This window comes from Triturus cristatus, chromosome 5_2 (assembly GCF_964204655.1).
Source record: "Triturus cristatus chromosome 5_2, aTriCri1.1, whole genome shotgun sequence".
Lineage (NCBI taxonomy): Eukaryota > Metazoa > Chordata > Amphibia > Caudata > Salamandridae > Triturus > Triturus cristatus.
The window spans coordinates 196,621,312-196,642,301 of NC_140588.1; positions in this window are offsets into that span (position 1 = coordinate 196,621,312).

The following is a 20,990-nucleotide window of genomic DNA, read 5'->3' on the forward strand; positions in this document are numbered from 1 at the left end:
CATTTCCCTCGTAAAAAACCAATGAAATTCCCCCGTTATAGTTAGTGCAGGCAACTATAACTCATGCGACCGCAATCCTCTGCTGATGACGTCAGATATTACATCACTGATTATATATGTGTCTTTCTGAAAAATAAATATTTGTAATATATGTATAGCTAAAGATTAATGGAAGAAGACATGGGTAAATAGTTGTCTAAATACAGTGATGTAATATCTGACGTCATCAGCAGAGGATTGCGGTCGCGTGAGTTATAGTTGCCTGCACTAACTATAAGGTGGGAATTTCATTGTTTTTTTATGAGGGAAATGTCCAGCTAACTATAACATGTGTGAAACCTATGGTTTTTTAAGTGAATTTGCAAGGTTTTTTAAATGCTAATTCCTAACTATAACGTGTGTGAAACCTATGGGTTTTTAAGTGAATTTGTACGGTTTTTTAAATGCTAAGTTATGTATTTATTAATATTTTTTTTTCTCAGGTTTTTCACCGTGCGCGCACCGTGCGCGCACCGTGCGCTTCACACACCGTGCGCGCGCTGTGGGTGCTCGGTGCGCTTTGCGCACCGAGCGCCCACGATGCGTTGTGCGTGCCATGCTCGCACGGTGCACGCACCCCGCGCTTTTTCGTCAAAAAAATAAATGTTTTTTTCACCCTTGGGGGTCCTTCATTGACCCCCTGACAAAGGCTAGGGGGTCAGGAACTGTCCACCCTGCCCCGTTTTCACATTCTCCACCTTTGTTTTTGACTGCCTCAGACTGCGAGAGACAAAATGGCGGCCGACACTTCCTGATTTCGACCGATTCGAATGTTTACTGACATCTAACAACCAATCAGAATTGCGCTCGCGCACGTCACCGTGCGCGCACCGTGCGCGCACGGTGCACGCATATAGATATATATGTACTTTTAACTGAAATTTTCTCAGGAACTACTGAACAGATTGACTCCAGATATTCAAAAGGCACATCCCTGACCTGAGGAATACCTCTCTGCAAAATTTCAAGTAATTCTGTTCAGCCGTTCGGGCTGTACCTTGGACTAAAGGTCCCTATGGAAAAATGCATGGGGAAAACGTGTTTTGGGACCCCCCTTTTTTCTCGGCCCCCGCTTGACTAATCACCCCGAGACTTTCAGGGTAGGAGCGGAGCGGAGCGCCCCACCTATTTTGAAAAATTCGCGAGGATTTGTCAACCGGCGCCAAAGTTATTCAAAATAGAATTTTCAGATTTCGTATGGAAACACGGTCCTAACTATAACTATCTACTGGCAACCGCCAGTAGATTATATATATATATATATATATATATATATATATATATATATATATATATATATATATATATATATACATACAAGCGCCAATAAATTCACTACCTTCTCTTGTTGGGGGTTTAGGGGGTTTTGTTGATGTTTTGACTCCAAAGGGATCTCAACTCATCAGGACTTCCTCGTCCAACTACCACACCACCATCACATAGGTTGGGTAGCCTCAACCATCTATCGCCATATATTTTCTCAAATAGTATAGTAGCCACCAGCTCTTGAAAGCCGCCAAACCGCAACAGCTTGCAATGATAACCGCCCAACACGAGTTGGGAGATGACTGCATTGAAAGGCGCAACTTACTCAAGGAATGCTTTTAGGTTTGACTTCGGGGCTGGAATTGGCTTGTTGAGGGTTTGGGACACTCGTAATTTTTTACAGCGACATTTCGGCAGGGGTTTCAGCAAGCGCTTCCCACTGTGGTTTAAAAGGTACTTACAAAAGAGTGCTTGCTTGAACGGACTCGGAGTGCCGAGATCGAGTAAAAATGTCCCCCTGCCTGCAAGAGTGTTTCCACAAATCACAGGGATATAATCTGCATATTTAATGCACACGCTGATAACACCTGTGTTTTGCAGCATTTGAGAAAGGCAGTTTATGCTGAACGTTTTGACTCCAAAGGGATCTCAGCTCATCAGGACTTCCTCATTCAACTACCACACCACCATCACATGGGTTGGATAGCCTCAACCATCGACCTCCATATATTTTCTCAAATAGTCTAGTAGTCCACCATGCTGCCACACCATTTTAAACACAGTCTATACCACCGTGTATATAATTGAGACATTCAATATTAAGGCGGGAGAATACCATGCTCCTCGCCGCACTTCTTCAATTGCAAATACAGCACTTGTATCGGCAATTGAAGAAACGAGTTGCAGCGAGGAGTATGGTATTCTCCCACTTAGTTATATATGAGGCGGTATAGACTATGTTTACAACGGTGTGGCATCATGATTAATGGTGGGCGATAAACTCCACTCCGCCAGCGGAGTTCACGGAGTTTTGGTCACACCGCACTCCACTTGGAGGGCGAAGTTTGGCAAAAACTCCACCTACTCTGTATAGCTGTGTTTACCAGCCGACACCAACCCACCACACTACTACAGCCCATTCCAGCATGGCATCACTACTGTCCTCTTTCAATGTCTATGGCTGCCCAGCCTGTCCTTTCCACCCATGTGTTGGCACTCACATTCTTCCAATCGCAGCCTGGAAGGTGGCGTGGACTGATCCTGGTGGCAGCAAGCAGGGGGAGGCTGGTAAGTGTCCGGCACATGTAGCCGGGGTTCCGAGGTTGATATTCTTGCTGTGTTGTGCATGTTACCCCTCTCCGCCCTTATGGAAAAGAGCGTCTGAGTTTCATATCACATTTATGATCATTTTGGGTGGGCACTTAGCCTATAAATGATTCATGTTCCGGAATCAGCAGCATCAGGTGTGCTGTTACCCGCATACTGCCAGTGACCTGTGTGGGTGAACATCAACAGTGGGGCCAATTGCTCACAAGGGTAAATTACGCCATGCGCTGCAGCGGCCCTCGCAGCGCACCCACAGACCTCAGCTGCACCCACCCTCAGGAGGATAACAGCAAGCTTGTCCACCTCTCAGAGAGTTATTATCGTCATGCCTCCTAAATTACCTCATGAAATGTATTCGGCCAGATGACTTTTTTGGGTCTGAGGGCTGGTAGTATAAGGATTGCTGTGTGACGCAGTTTGCTCAGGACAACAATGGAGGCATACATCAGCGTAGTGAAGCAGGGCTCACGGTATCGAAGTCTGAATGAGGAGCACTATTAAAGGGTCATTTGGATCGGCAGACGAGTAATGCTCATTTAGAAGCATAGTGCTTAAGTGTGTGCACTGCAAACTCATGTCTGTGGCCGGTGTCATGATCAGCTTTCCCCATCGCAGACCCCTTCCTTCTGTAACAAAGCGCTCTTTGATCGTAGTCGCAGTCCAGTCAGACGTTTTGCACCCTCACAGATTAGTGTGTCAGGCAGAGGAACGAGTGAGCTAAGAAAGTGTGTACTCATGCAGCGGGGTGCAGCTGGAACCTCTTTGAGGTCTTACCTTGAAATGTGATGACTGGCCTGTCGCTTCTATTCTTGGGCACTCCTGTGCACTTGTGACACACGGAGAAACACAATGAGTCGGCCGTTGCGCTCCTCTCCAGTCCTTGTTTAAAATAAATATACAGGACAAATAGCATTCTTACTTAGATTTTAATAACTATGTTTTGCTAGTAACCAAGTAATGAGAACTGGCCATGTGTGTCCTCCTGTCACGTTAAGCGCAATAAGAATAGAAATGACCCTACTCTGAAAAAACCCAAATACTGCAACTGAGCAGGTGTGAACAACCAGTACTAGAGGTGCATGTAGCAACTGTGCCTCAGCCGTAATGTTTGTGAACCACAACACTGAAATCGAGTCATATTTATTGCTATATTTAACAACTAAACAGGCGGTCACAAGCGCAGTTATCTTTCAGGCACCAGGGTCATGACTTGAATGGTGCAGCATGTACACTAGCACTGGGGTCAAAAGTTGTCATAACTCCACTAAATACCAAATATTGCAATATTTCACTTCTAAACAGGCAGTCACAAGTGCAGTTATCTAGCAGGCAACAGGGTCATTATTTGAATGGTGCAGCAGGTGCAGTGGCATTGATCCCAAAAGCTGTCAGAACTCCTATAAAAACCTAATATTGCTTTATTTTATTCATAACAAGGCAACCACAAGTGCAGTTACCTTGCAGACAACAGGGTCATGATTTGAATGGTGCAGCAGGTGCATTAGCATCTCTCCCGAAGGTAGTCAGAACTCCTCTGAACACATAATATTGCTATATTTGACTACTAAACGATCAGTCACAATTGCAGGTACCTTGGAGTTAAAAGGGACGTGATTTGAATGGTGCAGTGGCACTGGGGCCAAAAGCTCTAGGGACCCCACTAAATCCAGATTATTGGTGAATTTTACTACCAGACGAGACAGTGACAAGTGCATTTATCTAGCAGGCAATAGGGTCATTATTTGAATGGTACAGCAGGTGCAGTGGCACCAGATCCAAAAGTTGTCAGAACTCCTCTTAACACAGAATATATATATTACATCAATTAGTCCTATTATTTCCCTCTTTCCTTTTCTTTTTCAAACATTTGCTACCCGCACTATACCACTAGTAACAGCAAAATGTATCACCTTTTTGTACATAAACAAGTGATAACACTTTTTTTATATTGTACAACTGCTCAACAACTAAAACTTACAATAAAAAGCAGCTTATTAGTAATTCACATATGCAAAACCGAATGCATTTACCATTGCTTGTTTTTACACCAGTCAGTACGGCTCTAAGAACGCCTACTGCTTTCTTTCTTTTTAGAATTTTCACATGCTCTCTATACATCCCTTTTTTATTTGTTATCTTTGGCTCAACTTCTTCATTGTAGTCTAAGGCCCTGATCTATACCTTGGCAGACGGGTTACTCCATCACAACAGTGACGGATATTCCATCCGCCAAAATAAAAGTCCCATTATATCCTATGGGATTTATATTTCGGCGGACAGGATATCCATCAACGTTGTGATGGAGTAACTGGTCTGCCAAGATATGAATCATGCCCTTTGTCTGCCCAGTCTTGATCTACTTAAAGTTGACAGACAGGCTGTGGCAAAAGACTTGCTCTACTACAAGTTTAAGTAGTCTTTCTTCTCTACAATCTGATATCATTCTTTCTGTCTAAAAATTCTAACAAATATATTATCAAAATCGAATTCTCACCCTCGTGCCTCATACTTAAGCTATCTCAGATCAGCTTCTTAAATCTTCTTCTCCTGATGCTGCTACACAGTTCCACACATATACTAACAATTTTGTTAATTACTTCATCAGAAAATTCCGCAATTCTCATGCTTCTTTCAGTTCATGCCATTTTTCATATACCCCCAAACTGCCTTCAGTCTCAACTGGGTTCCTTATTTCCCCTTATTACTGTATCTGAACTGTCTTTTTTTTATTTAAAAAACTAAAATCCACTAGCTGCACCATCACTTCCAGTCCCTTCCTTCCACCCTACAATAGACTTGTCCCACAGCTGAACTTTTTTTTAAACCTCTTGCTTAAATCTAGTATATTTCCTAGCTCTTTCTGCACACTGCTATTTTGCATCTTTTGAAAAAGCTTTCTCTGGATCATCTACTCCTCCAAATGTTAGTCCTGTTTCTCTTGTCACCTTTCTATCAAATGTCAGCCCATGCATTGTTCTTTCCCAACTTTTTTTCTTCTGTGGAGCCTATTCTCCTTTCTCTTCATTTCAGTCTGGATTACACTCCACTCATTTCAATGAAACTGGCTTTCTTGATATCATTAATTACTTTATAACTTCACTAAAGCTAAACTCTTCTTTCTTCCAATTCATTTAAATGTATCTGCAGCTTTTGACACGGTTACCAGACCTATTCTGCTAGACATTCTCTCCTCATTAGCCTCCATGTGATTCTTCTTTAAAGTTTTTCGAATCTTATTAGTCTTAGGGTCTCATGACGATTTTGGCAGACCTACGTTGCACCGTCCGCTGTAGAACCGCGAAAGCTGTGGTGTTGTTGCCTGCCAGATTAGGAGTTAAATTAGTTCTGGTGGGCTGTGCTGTGGCAATCTAAGGTGGCGGTCTGTCAGGCTCATAGAAGAACTTGACATGAAGACCACCATTCTCAGAGCACTGACTGCACCTTCCTGCACAATGTGGCATACATGCCACACGGTGCAGGAACTGGGGGTGCAAAACCAAGGGGGCCCTGCATGTCCCCCGTGCATGCACCTCCAGGCCCAGGAGATGCAGGGGGCCCTGTTAGGGCCCACTTTGTTGCCTCTCTGCCACCCTTTTAATGGGGTTCTCATTGCCATGCCAAGGGTGGTGGACAGGCAACTCCTAATTTGCTTGGTGGTGCCACAGCTGTGGGTGCTATGCGCTTTGGAGGCAGTGGAACGATGGTCTGCAAATTCCTGGATGCCATAACAGTTCACTTCACCTTCCGTACAACCCAGTTTGAATTGGGCAGAACAAAGGTGGGCCATATAATTGGTTAGCTCTCTGGTGATGCGCTTGGCTGGGCAATGACTTTGGTGGCAACATCGGACCTATGTTTGCAAAATTATGCACTGTTCCTGGAAATGTTTTGAAAGATATTTTGCGCCCAAATGTGGAATGTTTGGTGGAGGATGCCTTGTGTGATATTCAACAGGGAACTCAAGAGGTGATGGCTTATGGAACTCGCTTCAGAAGACTGGTGACTAAAACCCAATGGGCCGAGTGAACCCTTCTCACTTTATTTTGTCGTGATCTTAAAGATGAAATCAAAGGTGAACTGGTACATATACCTTGCTAGCTACTCCAAATGAGGCCATAGAAACAGCATTCCGAATTTAATTTTGTATAAAGAAATGAAGGAGAGATAAACACAGGAAGCAGGGTAGTTACTCGTCCTCCAACCCACGGCCAATGCCTACCATTTGAACGGAAGGACCAAAGAACATGAGCTCCAGCAGGAGCCAATGCTAAAAGGGTCCATGCGAGGTCGCTTGTCTGAAGAAGAGAATATAAGGTGTCACTAAAGAGGTCTTTGCTCATATTGTGAAGAAAGAGGACATCTAATAAGGGAGTGTTCCGTTGCCCCCTCCAAACCTTGGGAAAACGCCTAAGCCCAACTCTGTGGAGAAGGAGAATTTGGATAAACGATATCTTCCTCAAATATCCGTCTCAAACCTTGTTACAGAAACAGGAACTCAGCTCTTCTTATTGCCCATGACCTTGCATTTAGAGAGAACGGTGTCAACGATGGCTGCATTGGACTTTCGTGCCACAATCAATTTCTTAGATTCCACTTGGGCATCAGCTAATCAGATTTGTAGGGACAGAAAGAAACAGCTGTGATCATTCACACAATCGATGGAACCCTTAGTTTCTTTCCCTATCATTCAAGGCTCTTCTAAATTACGGATGTCAATTTTTAAACATCAAGAATAGCTATATTTTGATGTACTTGCATCTCCCAATCATCCTGTTATCCTGGGTCTTCCCTGGTTGTGTCTAAATAATCCTTGTTATGTTATGTTATGTTAATCTCCTTTTATAGCGTGCACGGCTACTAGAAAGTGTCCCGACGCGATAGCAAAATGGTAGAAGAGGAAGAAAAGAAATGAGCTAGCCGGAGATTACTTAAATAGCAGGGTTTTTAATTGTTTTTTAAATACCCTGAGGCTCTCCATGTTTCGTAATTCAAAGGGCAAGGCATTCCAAGCCCTGGCCGCTTTAACAGAAAGAGAGCAGCTGCCTAACCTAGTCTGGCGGAACCAAGGAACCACAGCAATGCATTGACCTGTAGAACGAAGGTGTTGAGTCGGCTCATAGAACGAAAACCGTCTCCTAAGATATTGAGGTCCAGTCTTGTAAAGAGCACCATGGACTAATGTCAGGGCCTTAAACCATACTCGCTGCTCAACTGGGAGCCAATGTAGATCTCGAAAGTTCTGACTAGCACTGGATCTAACTGGCATATCCAACAGGATTCTAGCCGTCACTTTCTGGACAATCTGTAACTTCTTTCGCTGATATGCCGGGAGACCAATGTACAGAGCATTGGCATAATCTAACCTTGACAAGATGAGCGTGCAGGTTACCATTTCCTTAGCCCTTTTTGGTAAAAGAGGCAAAAACTTCTTAAGGCGTTTAAGAGTGCCGAAGCACACGCCAGCTAATTTGTAAATCTGAGGCAGAAATCTGAAATCCTCACCAAACCGGACCCCCAGATTTTTTGCTGGACATCCGGAGGAGCTGGGCATAGGATAGCACACAGGCCAAATATCTGCTCTAAAATGAGGGAGAAGGAACCATAGAGGAGCACTTCCGATTTCTCCTCATTGCACTTCAATTGGGCCTTTGCTAGCCACTTAAAGGCCTTATTTAAACTGGGCAACACATACCATTTCTTTGAGTTCAATTTACTGCAACCAGAACTGTTTGGGGGCCTCTCAAAAGTCAATAGACTGTGTTATAGCAGGCTAAGAAGAAAGAACCCTCTTGTGGCTATCATGACTATAGTCCCAGAACCATATAAGGAGTTTCAAGACGTATTCTCATCACCAATGACTGAACAGTTGCCTCCACACTGGCTCTATGAGTGTGCCATTGGTCTTAAACCAGAATTTGAAACTCTTTTCAGCAGGGTATATTCCTTTTCCGAAACAACAAAATGTTCTACAAGAGTAGTATTTGAAGGAAATTTTTTAAAATGGGCTCAATATGCTTTCTACCTCACCTGCAGGAGCTCCTCTATTCTTTGTTCCTCTCATTCCTAAAAAAACCAAAGACCAATGCCTTGTATTTACTTTCAGAGATTAAATGAGATAACTATTAAGGATTGATATCCTCTTCCTCTCAATAGAGACGTTTTAGAAGCTGTTCGAGGATCCTGTGTATTCACCAACTTGTATGTTAAAGGAGCATATTATCTACTGTGCATAAAAAACAGTGACAAATGGAAGACGGCCTTTCATACCCCGTTTTGCCACTATGAAGAAAGAGAGATGGTCTTTGAACTCTGTAACGCCCATCAGTGTTTCGAAGGTTTATAGGTAGTTTTTTTGCTGACAATCAAAACCTTTTTTTCATAGTATATCTAGATGATATTCTGACTTTTTTCAAAAACTTATCAGACCATCGCCATTATGTGTTCAAAGTATTACATAGACCTCATGAGAACCATCTAATCTGCAAACCTAAAAAGTGTACCTTTGAAGCATCTGAAGTAGAGTATTTGGGTCTCATATTAAAGTCAACAGGAGTTGCCATGGATCCTAGCATAGTCGCTGCTGTACTGGACTGGCCGTCTCCATCTACCGTCAAGGAAGCCCAGCGCTTTTTAGGATTTGCTGAATTTTAGCCTCAATTTATCAACATTTCTCCACCTACTCATCCAAAATCTCTTGACTCCTAAAGAAAGAACAATTGACCTGTGGATTTCAATGGGGTTCTTGGACTGAAAAAGCATTTCAGTTTCTGAAAAGGGCCTTTACTTGTGCCCCAGTTCTCCGTCATCACGAACCAAGGAAGCCATTTGTGGTAGAGACTGATGCATCCAAAAAAGCTTGGGGAGTGGTTCTTGCACAGGAGCAAGATGATGATTCTCAAGAGAATCCTATTTTTTACTCCTTTTGTTCCTTGACTACTGCAGATAGGAATTATTCGGCATTGGAGTGTGAACTGCTGGCAATGAAGTAGGCATGTACAGAATGGAGACACTTATTACTTGGGACCAGTTATCCTTTTGAAATTAGAACTGACCATCAAACCCTACAAGCCCTAATGACCATTCAATGTCAGAATACTTGCCAAGCTCAGTGGGAATTGTCCTTCTCCCAGTTTGATATCCGAGTTACATTTGTTCCTAGAACTTCAAAAAAAGTAGCAGATGCACTTTCTCACAGTACCCCGAAGAGAAGGGATTAATAACTCAAACAATCCTTCCTCCTAACTGGGTGATTATGAGTGTAGCACTTTAATTGAATGACTATTAGGGAATAATCAATTGATCACTGCATTTTTGAAATTTAATCTGTTGTTTTTATTATTTTTACTGTTGGACTGCACTCATTTTCTTCTTGGGAAAGATATTAGAAAGAAAGAGAGGAGGAAAATAAGAAAGGACTGGGGAAGAGTGATACTTCCAAGATATTGAAAAAGAAAGAAATGAAAATGATATCCCAGATATGGAGAAAGGAAAGACAGACAGAAAAAAAAATAATGTTAGACAAATTGAGAAATGGAAGAGAGTTGACAAAGCAAGAAAAGGAAAAGAAAACAATGTTTTTTTTAAATTGATTAATTAGCTTATCTGTATTCTATTTTTTATGTATACATACCTGTGTTCTCTTTGAATTACGTTCCTTGGAGGAGAGTGACTCTTGTCTGCTACTGACCTCACCAGAAACCTGGAAAAAAAGAGAGAAGGACATGTGGGAGTCTGAATTTTTCGTTGAGCCTAAATTGGACTTAATCCTAAAAGGAAGCAGAACAAAAAGAAAAATGTACATATTTTAGGACAAATCTCCAAGTCCCAATCAGTTTATTTTCACCCACAAAAACTCTTGCCTTCACAAAACTTGATAACACAATTTCCCAATTTAACTCTAATAAATATTCAATATACACTTTTAATGTCTACATTTGGAAATAATTCAACCATCAATGTTATTTAGGGGTTACAGGGGGCCGTAGCTGCGACCTCTGGCTTATCCCTTGTGAACCTTGGCAAACCATTTGTGATCCCTAGCCTCAGAGGTGACAAAATCAAGCCAAGATCACAGGTGTAGCTAGCAATCATGGGCATTAGGGCTCCATCCATCCTGTTTCCTGTCCTTTTTTATATTACCCTAATGGTGAAAAATGATCAATTATTTGCTATTAGAGTAATAATCAATGGAATCAATGGAGCACCGCGAACTAGAATGGAACATTTGCTGGCAGCTGTGGTAAGTAGAATACAATTCTTTTAAATGTATGTTGTGAGCATCTGTGCAAGTGAGACTGTGTTTGTGTTAGAGAGAATGTGTGGATCTGTGACCTGGTGTGTCTGAAATGTGTGAGCAAATGCATTAAATGTAGATTGTGTGCAGATGAGTGTGTTTGTGTGAGTGTGTGTGTGTGTGTCTGTATGTGTGTGTGTCTGAGTAAGAGTGAGTTAGAGTGGGTGACAGATAGTAAGTGAAAATGAGAGCGTATGAGTGATATTGAGTGCCAGTAAGTGAATAAAAGTGAACCAGAGTGATTGGGAATGAGTAAGAATGACTGCAAATAAGTGAGTAACAAAGGTTCAGTCAGAATGATAGGAAGTGTTAGAGAGTGTGCCTCTCAGCGGCTGCCGGCGCTTCCTGGATCACTTTCTTTGGTGGTGCGGCGTGGTGCGCTGCAACCGCACCACCCAACTTCATTAATAGAAAACAAAAGAACTAAAACTGAAAGGAGAAAGCAACAGCCATTACAGGAAAGATCCTTGATGTGCCAGCCACCATTTTAGACAATTGAGAACACCTTGTTAAAGTTAATACTGCGGGCGATTTTAACCTGTTGGTTGCTGTATAGCTTGAATTTGCTGAATTTTAGAGCTGCCAATGTCTGACCCCTTTTTCTAGGAGGTCAAGCTCACTGCTTGTTACAACTTTGCTATTTAGACTTACCTGTTTGTGTTTTACCCATACAGACATGTTTGTGGAATCTTTGGGAAACAGTATGGAGGAAAAATTGGAGGGCTTCATCAACAGGGCCCTAGAGAAGGTAATGGGGTCCAGGAATGAGACCAGTAACAAAAAATGTGAATTCTTCTCCAAATGTGATGGCCTGTTGCAGGCGCAGACAGCCTGGAGGTATGCATGTGGTAGTTAAGGCCCTGAGGTTTTGGCCTGCAGGGGGAAGCCTGTCTATGGGGCCAAAAGGTCTAAACCCACCAGGGACTATTTACCATGCATTGTGGACGATGACAAGTGCAGTGCCTTGGGCACTATAGATGAACAAGGAATAGGCCCGGAAATTCTCATCTCCATTAACAGTGATGAGGACCTTGAGCCCAAGATCGACCTCTCTTGCTCCTCTGAATTTGACACTGATAGTGAGGAGGTGAAGGTCAGGGGAATGGGAATGTATGATGAGGCATTTAAGGCCTCAAGCTCTAAAATGGGTATTATTGACCCTTTTAGGGAGATATGTTTGATCCCCTCCTTAACAAACATCCCCTCTCCCCCAAGTGGGTGCCTTCTCAGCACATTGCTGAGTACCTCTCATTCTGGCTTAGGGAAGAGATCCTAAAGTAAGTCAGGTCTCGCTTGAGGTCAGAATGCCCATGTCTCACCCTCCCTGACAAGGTTGGAATGACCCTGGATCTAAAAGCCAAATTGGTGGCATTCCATGCTAAGGGCAGCAAGGACCCTGGAAAGGGTTCGACAAGGGCTTGAAGTCTTGCCACAGTCGTCTGCTAGACATCTCTGGCCCTCCAACCAAACTTTTTGGGATGGCCATGGTAGCCTATCTGGGCGACACTCTTATTGACCCTAAGGAGCAGTGGTGCCAATTGGCCCAAAAGGCCATCTGTCTCCTAGGGAGCGTAAATATTGTGTTCACAAAATAAGAGGAGGAAGGGCATCCGCCTCAAAATCGACCCTAAACTGGTCGAGTTGGCCAGCATGGAAGGGGACCATGCCTCTCAGAGGCTCATCTTCGGTGACAATTGTATAAGGGACATCACCAAGTATGTGGGAATGTTTAGCTCCATCCAGATTTCCCAAAAGGACATCAAGAAGGTGTTCCAGGATAAGGTTTTGCAGGGCCACAAGAGCGAGGGTTTAGATCCTCAGCCGTGGTAAAGCTTCAACAAGATTCTCCCTGTGCCATGGTGCAAGGTTCTCACAGTCAAGCTTCGGCACCCACCAAAGCTTTTATCCCCAGAAGCAGAGATTTTGTGGGAGATTCTCCAGAGGTGCTCGAAAGCAGGGAGGTTTCTCCGCAGGTAAGTGTTTTGAAAGACCTTTCAGGTACACCTATAGAGGTGGGAGGCAAACTGGTCCAATTTTGTGGGAATTGGAATTTAGTGACTCAGGCCTCAAGTTCTGGACTTGAAAGTCCATGCCATGCAGGAACCTATGTGCATGCACACAGGGGGGCAAATGTTATGCCCCCTCTGTGCATCCACATATGTCTGAGGCACAGGGTGGCCCTGTAGGACCCCTTTTGTTTCCTCTCCGCCAGGCTTCTCATGGCACGAAAAGCCTGGCAATGAGGAAACTCATAAAATGCTCCCTGGACAGTGGCGGTCCCACCAAGCCTATTGCGGCCTCTGACCTCCGCTCTGGTGGAGTTGGTGGTCCTAGTGCGCTCCGACTGCCTGAGTTGTAATAAGCGGGTCGGAATGCTGGTGCAGCAGTGGCTAGATCCACCACAGCCACGCCACGCCACTATGAGTCTGGCGGTCCTTGGACCGCCAGACTCATAACCTGGCACTTAATGTTTACAGATATATCTGGTATTTGTAAAGCGTGAACTAATCACCTCTAGGGCAATGAAGGCACTGGGGTCCATCGGAGAAATGAAGTGAGCTATTGCCCATAGCCACAGGGTGCTGAGCTAAGCTGCCACTTGAGCCAGTCATCGAACCGTGAGCCACGTGCTCCAGAATCAGTGGCACTGCCCACTGCACCACACCTCATAGCAGCGGGTCATTGTTTGGTGGTTAGTGTCTCTGTAGGCCAGAGCTTACTGACTAAGAAAATCATGCAAAGTATGCAGGTACTGAAAGCACCTACTGCGAAATACACTGCTTTATGGGGTGTTAGAAATGTCCTATGGGTCCTCATCAGATGCGGAGTGAACTCTGGTCTGTCCCTGGATAGTATATCTTATAAGCTTACAGTTTTACTCTGCCATGTGTCTTTTAGTCGGACTTTGGATGTGAAGGCCTTAAATGTCACTATCAGGGTCTATCAACCTGTAAGGGTTTGCTTTTATTTTCACATTGAGAACAAAGGCTATGTCAACTTCTGTTTTCTATCCTTTCTTTAAACAGAATGAATTACTTTGCATAGTGGTATGCTTGAAAGAGCATGAGAGGAGAACTGAAGGTCTGAGAAGGAGTGCAGCACAACTGTTAATTTCTCATAGGTGACCCCATAGGGCTGTTTCTTTCCCTACCTTAGAGCGATGGGTGAACGAGAATATGAGTGAGGCCGGTGTGCAGCTTCCAAAGCTTTTATCTTGGGGGAGGTGTGGGCTGGAGGATATCCTTAGAGCTGCAGATTGGTCTAATGAAAATAGGTTTAGAAAATGTCCTTTTAGACCTATCGCAATTGCAATTGATAATGTTTTAAATGCACTTTAAACTTGCATTATGTTAGCCTCCATGCCATACCATGAAATTAAAAATGTTCACAGCCTGTTGGACAGAAAATCATTCTGGATTTTATTAAAGCCACAGACCCTAAGATTATCCCTTCAAATTAAAACCCTCCCTAGTAGAGTTCAAGTTTATTATCTCAGATTGTTTGTTTTTCTTTCAGAATAAGAAGTTGCCTCTGTTTGGGATATCCGCTGGTGCAGTTTTATCAACTGAAATTTAAGTTCTTTGGAGTTATCTTGTTCATAGAGCGGGAAGAATGAAGAAGGGTGTGTGTGGGAGGAATGTATACCTTGTTTGAATGTTCTTGATGTTCTATATTCTTCAACTGTTGCTGCTGTGAGCTTGCAATAAAGGAGATTTGCAAATCCTTGGCCTCTTTGTCTTTAATAAAGTCCAGATTTTCTGCTCAACAGACTGTGAAGAATCTTAATTTTCTGTAAATCACTTTTTACTTTGAAAAACCCCAAACAGACACATTCACAGCAACAATTATATTGCTTAGCAGATTAAGAAAAAACTGTTCTTTTATTTAACCTACCTGCATGTCTGCCTAGTTTTGGAATCTGTCCAATACAATAAAGGCCACCATGTGCTAACTTTATGAAGAATTTCGAAAGCCGAAAAGCTATCATACAAAAAAACGTGTTGGAGATTAGGACTTCTAAGAAATAATTATATAGTATGTTTGTGGAAAATACTTCTGCTATTTGCACTCAGAAATACTAAGTTGACCTTTAAAAAATAGTTATGACTGGATAGTTTATTCAGCTTTTGGGTGTAATATTGTTTAACCTTTTGCAAATAGACATAGAAATATCTTGAATACTAGAACACTGAAGTGTTAACCTGTTCTGTAAAGAGAAGAATAATTAATCTAAATTTGGGAGAGTGAAAGCATTAGGAAAATGGTGCTGAAGACGTCTGATTAGTGACTGCTTTTTTAGGGTCATCTTCAGTATACTAGAATTTTCAGTGTCAGGTGTGCAACAAGGAACCCTGCTGAGCCTATTCGGCAAGCATGGGAAGACAGTCAAGGAAGTAGCCAGAATAATAAAATACCCCTCAGTTTGACCAAATCTTAATGCTGCTGAGTAAGCAAAGCAAGTGAGTTCGCGAGCCCTAAAGGGTTTCAGGAATTAAGATGAATGGCTGCAAGAGCAGTATCACTTAATTTGCAAATCAAGATGGAAGTGTCAAGAGGTCAATAAGGATAACAAATACATGGGATGTTCAGACCTATTGATGAGTTTGTGATGCTCTTTTAGATAACTCTGACATGGCTTTTAATGAGGCTTCAGGCCCATGCCCCTTAAACTCTACAAAGGGCATTTACTCAGAGAGCTCCAATTGTTTGAGAAACTAGGTTATTACCACACTCCGAAAGACAAAAGTTCCACACATTGAACGTCAATGTGCCACACACTGAAAGTCAAAAGACTGCACATAAAATATGAGCCACAGAGTGCCACCACGCGATATGCATCAAATGCACAACTGTGCTGCAACAGAATGCGGCACCAAGAAATGCTCCACTGTAGTTCTAAAGAGCTCTACTTTGCTGTACAAAGCATGAACACTCCCTTCTAGTCTCCTGTTGAATGGAAGATTGTGGATGGTAAGCTGACCGAAGGCTCCAGGACACCGGAGTTGACATGGTTGCTCAAATGTTGCCAGAACCTTCAAATTAGCTTGATGAGTCTTCAAAGCCACTAGGAGTTTGCTGTAGGTTTCCACAATTTTGAAAAAGTGAGCAGCACTCACTGGGAATTAGTAGTGAAACTGTGAAAACAGTTCCTTGCTGGGGCACAACAGGGAATGGACTGGCACTCAAACAAATCAGGAGCCCAATTTTGTGTCATTTCCTGATAACGCGCTGTCAACAATCCAATCCAAGTAGGCATCAATCCTGATTAGTGTATAGAAACATGGTCGATATTTATAAATATTAATCCAGGCTTTTAACCTCTTCAGTGCCCATGACGAGATAGTCTCGTCATGGAGCACGGTTGCGCTGTGCCCATGACGAGACTATCTCGTCATGAACCCCACCCACTAATGCAACGCCCGGCACAGGAGGGGGAAAGGGCGTGGCACTGAAGGGGTTAAAGTGTGGCAAACCAACTGTGAGTGTCTTAAGGAACTGAATTGTAGGCATAGGGAGAGTAGGTGATTTGCCCAGGATTACAGGATGCTGAGTCAACGTCGAGACTCGAACTTTGTTTGTCCAGCCCAAAGTCGGCAGCTCAGGCCTTTATGCTACATCCTCTTTTTGCACTGCAGTAAGAAATTCTACGACTGTTCAAGAATGTTTCCACCACCTGTTAAAATGCCACATTATTGATGGGGAGAACAAGTTTCACAAAGGATTACTTGACACTGGACAATTGTTTGGCTCTTTAAATTGCATCAGAAACATATATTTCACACAAAAGTCAGTTCTATACTGAGTGTTCATGGATCTATCCACAGACTTTGGCAAGGCGGACAGACTGAGGCTGTGGAAAAAACCTATTCAACTGGAGAATCCTCACTCCCTTATTGCAGCTGATAGGACACATGGGTCAGATTCTAGTGGATCACAGTTATAAATACTCTAGGAAAATCGTACTGAAAATGGTTTAAAAGGCCATCCAGAGTAGAGATAAAAGACTCCGTGCTCAGTCCTGCATCTCTGAGGATTAACCAACCACAAGCTTTCTCGAATGTTCCTTAGTTTGATGATGGCTGCTCTGGATTGGAGACCTAAGGTGACATCATTAAAAGGACGACCCTTTTAAAGCTACAATATCGTTGCGCCTTTTCTCTTCTTTTTTTTATTTCTGATAAAGCAACACTTTAACTAGTACCCTCTCCATTCCACCTATGTTAGATTTTGTGAAGTTTAAATTATATGCAGACGAAATTATAAAGATGGACTTGATCCTAGTGGGTCTGCAGAAAAAGTTATACATATTGATGAATTCATTAAAGAGACTAAGGGGCATATGTATCAAGCGATTTTTTACTCGCAAACGCTGCGATTCGCAAAAAACAGCGTTTGCGAATAAAAAATCGCTAAACGGTATGTATGAGCCATGTTTCAGCGCAAATTTAAGGAATCGCTAATTTTGCGATTTCCTAACTTTTCGCAAGCATTTAAGAAATCGCAAATTGCGATTTCTTAAATGACATGTAAAAAGCACCCAAGTTGTGCGAATTATCCTTAAGAAATCGCAAATTACCACCAACTTCCAGTTGGTGGTAATTTGCGATTTCCTTTCAAAAAGCACTTTTTTAAATTTTACAAAGTGCCACATGGCGCTCATACATGCCCTTAGGGCATGTATGTGCGCCATATGCACACACATGCTAATTTCAGGGGTGCATCAGGGTGTCATCATGACACCCTTGCACCTTTGAAATTATTCTCAAATAGCGATTAGCAAATTGCGATTCGCTATTTGAGAATTACTTCCCATTCATTCCTATGGGTCTCCTGGCCCATAGAAATGAATGGCCAGGTATTCCTTAATTGCAATTTCGCAATTTGCTAATCGCAATTAAGGAATTTTAAGAAATCACAAAAAGTTTGCAATTTTTTAAATACATCCCGTTTTGCAATTCTCAAATAGCGATTCTTTAAAAATCGCTATTTGAGAATCGCAAATGGTGATGTTGATACATATGCCCCTAAGTTACTATTAAATGTGAAAAAAAGACATTAGTCTGACAAGATATGGGTTATTGGGGCATATAGATCACAATTACTTGAGGAATACAAACCTTTCTGAACTAGCTAACAAAGGAACAACATGTTCATTCACAAAGTATTTTTGCGATTGCAATAGGCAAAGGTGTTTTCCATTTCTTCTGCAGTGTTAGTAAACAACTTCCGAATGCACTTCTTACTGTAGGCAGTTTGCAAATTCCTGCAATCCCTGGGCTGTATTACGCAATTACACTTCCTGACATTTATACATTTAACTCAGAATTTCTCCGAACTAGACAAACCTCCAGTCAGATGCTAATTTCATAAATTTTAAAAATACTACTTTCAGCTTAGAGAATAATTTGGGTTACTGGCTCCTTGTCAACATCAGAAGGACCGTCACCCAGCCATTGTCACCAGCAGGCTGGACTACTGGAACACACTCTACGTAGGAATCACTGCATGCCACCTGAAGAGACTACAGACAATACAAAACTCAGGGGTAAGACTCATTCTCCTCAGACAGACCCACATCACACCGCACCTCTAAAAGCTACACTTGCTTCTGATCCAGAAGAGATGCCAGTCAAGATGTTGACCCACTCGTACAAAGACCTACACAACGAAGGACCAGCATACATCAACAAACACATGACCTTCCACCAACTGACTAGACAACTAGGATCCGCCTCTCTCTTCCTCACAAACACCCCCCTGGATCCACCGAAGCAACAGCGGAGGACGCTCCTTCTCACACCTGGTGACCAAAGCTTGGAACAACACTCTGCTGCACCTCAGGACTGCCACATCGCTCTTGGTATTCAGGAAAGGACTCAAGACCTGGCTGTTCGAATGAACAGATCACCACAAAGCAGTTAGCAACTCCGGCACCTCGGGACACTCATGAGTGATTTGCCACGCTTTATAAATGCCTGATTGATTGGAAACCAACAAATGACAGTGGCCAGACTTGCAACCACTTTAATTGTTGCATCCAAACCAGGGAACACATTTCTTGTCCCTTCAATCTTGGCAAATGAGTGTTAGATTTTGATTAGACAATTTGACAATCTTTTTTGTTTTACAGAAAGGAAATATATAATGTTCATACTACTATGACACTTTTTCAATGCCACTAATGTAAACATGTCCTTTCATCTTTTTAAAATTCTTAATATTCCTTGGATTTGTGATATTTTGTGTTTCACCTTTCTGCGTAAAGATGAAATAAATTCATACATTTAAAAGAAACATACATGCTATATGTTAAAAGTGGATTAGCGGGGCGTGGCCAAGATGGCGGGGTGAGCGGACGCTTCCTCCCGTAGCTCCTCCGGCCCGGCCAAGCTTGAGCCCTTTTCTTACGCTTTTCTCCCCCTGCTGAGGCTCAGCGCGGGAGAGGAGAGTGGCGGAGCATCAGGGGTGCATATTGGTGCTGTTTTGGTTCGGATCGCCTCGGGGGAACCCCCCCAAAAGTTCGATCGAGTTCAAGGGACGACGGCGAGCCCGAGGGGCGGAGCGCATTGGAGTGCTGTCCGGACACCTCGGTTGGGCCTGGTGCTGAAAGTTGCGATTTGGAGGGGATCTGGCCCGCCGCTCGATGGAGATTGAAGGAGCCTTGCGGGAGAGGACCCGACGGTGCGGAAGGCTTGAGACGGGCGCCCCGGCACTCGGACTTGTGACAGCGACACCTCGCACTGCGGGGGCCCCTAACCCCTAGCCGAGGTACAGCGGACTCCCTGACGGGGTTGGACCATCTGGGCCCTGTGCGTGACGGACTGGGGCCGGTGGTGGAACTCATTTGACTGTGGGGTGCTTCAGGGGCCCCGGTGGTGTCGTCGGGCCTGGTCATTTTGGCCTGCTCTGCCCTGCCGCCATTTTGTCCCCGAAGGAGCAGTGGTGGCAGCCTTCGCCGGAGTCCTGGCTGCTGGATGCAAGTGACCCCCGCTGCTGCTGGGCTGACTCTCGGAGGGATGTGCTGATGAGACCCCCCCACTGCGGCCCCCTTGGTTGTCTCGCACGGGCTCCCGCGGCTGACGGTGACCGGACTGGGCCGCCATTTTGTCACCTGTGACGCAGCGACTTCGCTCGTGGGGGATACCCACGTCGAGTGCTTGCCGGCGGCTGAGCACCCCTGGGGCGCCTGGATCTGTGCTCGACTGCGGAGCTAGCGATGTCTGGAAGAGGCGGCCTGAAGAAAGGGGACCGTACCCTGCCGGACATGCTTGGCAGGGCCCAGCAATTGCGGGACAGGACGCAGCCCTCGCCGGGGTCCTCCCGGGCTCCGGCGGATGTGACTGGGGGGGAGCCACCCGTCACGAGGGCCTTTATGGAGGAACTGTTTAGCTCCCTCAGGGAGGACTTCCAGACACTGAAGCGGGAGGTGGCCAGCGAGGTCCGAGAAGTGCGCAGGGAGGTGGAGGGCCTTGGCGAACGTGTTGAAGCGGTGGAGACGGAGGGCCAACATCAAGCGGAGGAGATAGTCCACCTACAGCAGGACGTTCTCCGCCTCCGGGAGCAGTGTGTGGAGCTCCAGGCCCACTCTGAGGATCTTGAGAACAGATCTCGGAGGAACAACATCCGAGTGCGTGGTGTGCCGACTGCGGATGAGGGGTCCGATCTGAGGGGCTACCTGCAGGCCCTGTTCCGAGAGATCCTGGGGGAAGCTGCGGACTTTCCCATCAGCATTGATAGGGCGCATAGGGTCGGCCGGCAGCGCCAGTCATCGGCACCTCCACCGGACATTCTGGCCTTCCTGCCCGACTTTCCACTGAAGGAACGCATCATGGCTGAGGCCCGCAGGAAACAGCCCCTGACTTTCCGGGATCGGCCGGTGGCGCTTTACCAGGACCTCTCCGCCATCACGCTGCAGAAACGCAGGTCCTTTAGGATTGCCACTGACTTTTTGCGCGAACACGAGACGCAGTACTCTTGGGGTCACCCCTTCCGCCTGATTTTTCGGTGGAATGGGGTGTTACACCAGCTACGCTCCTTGCAAGACATTTGTGGTGTCCTGGGGCTC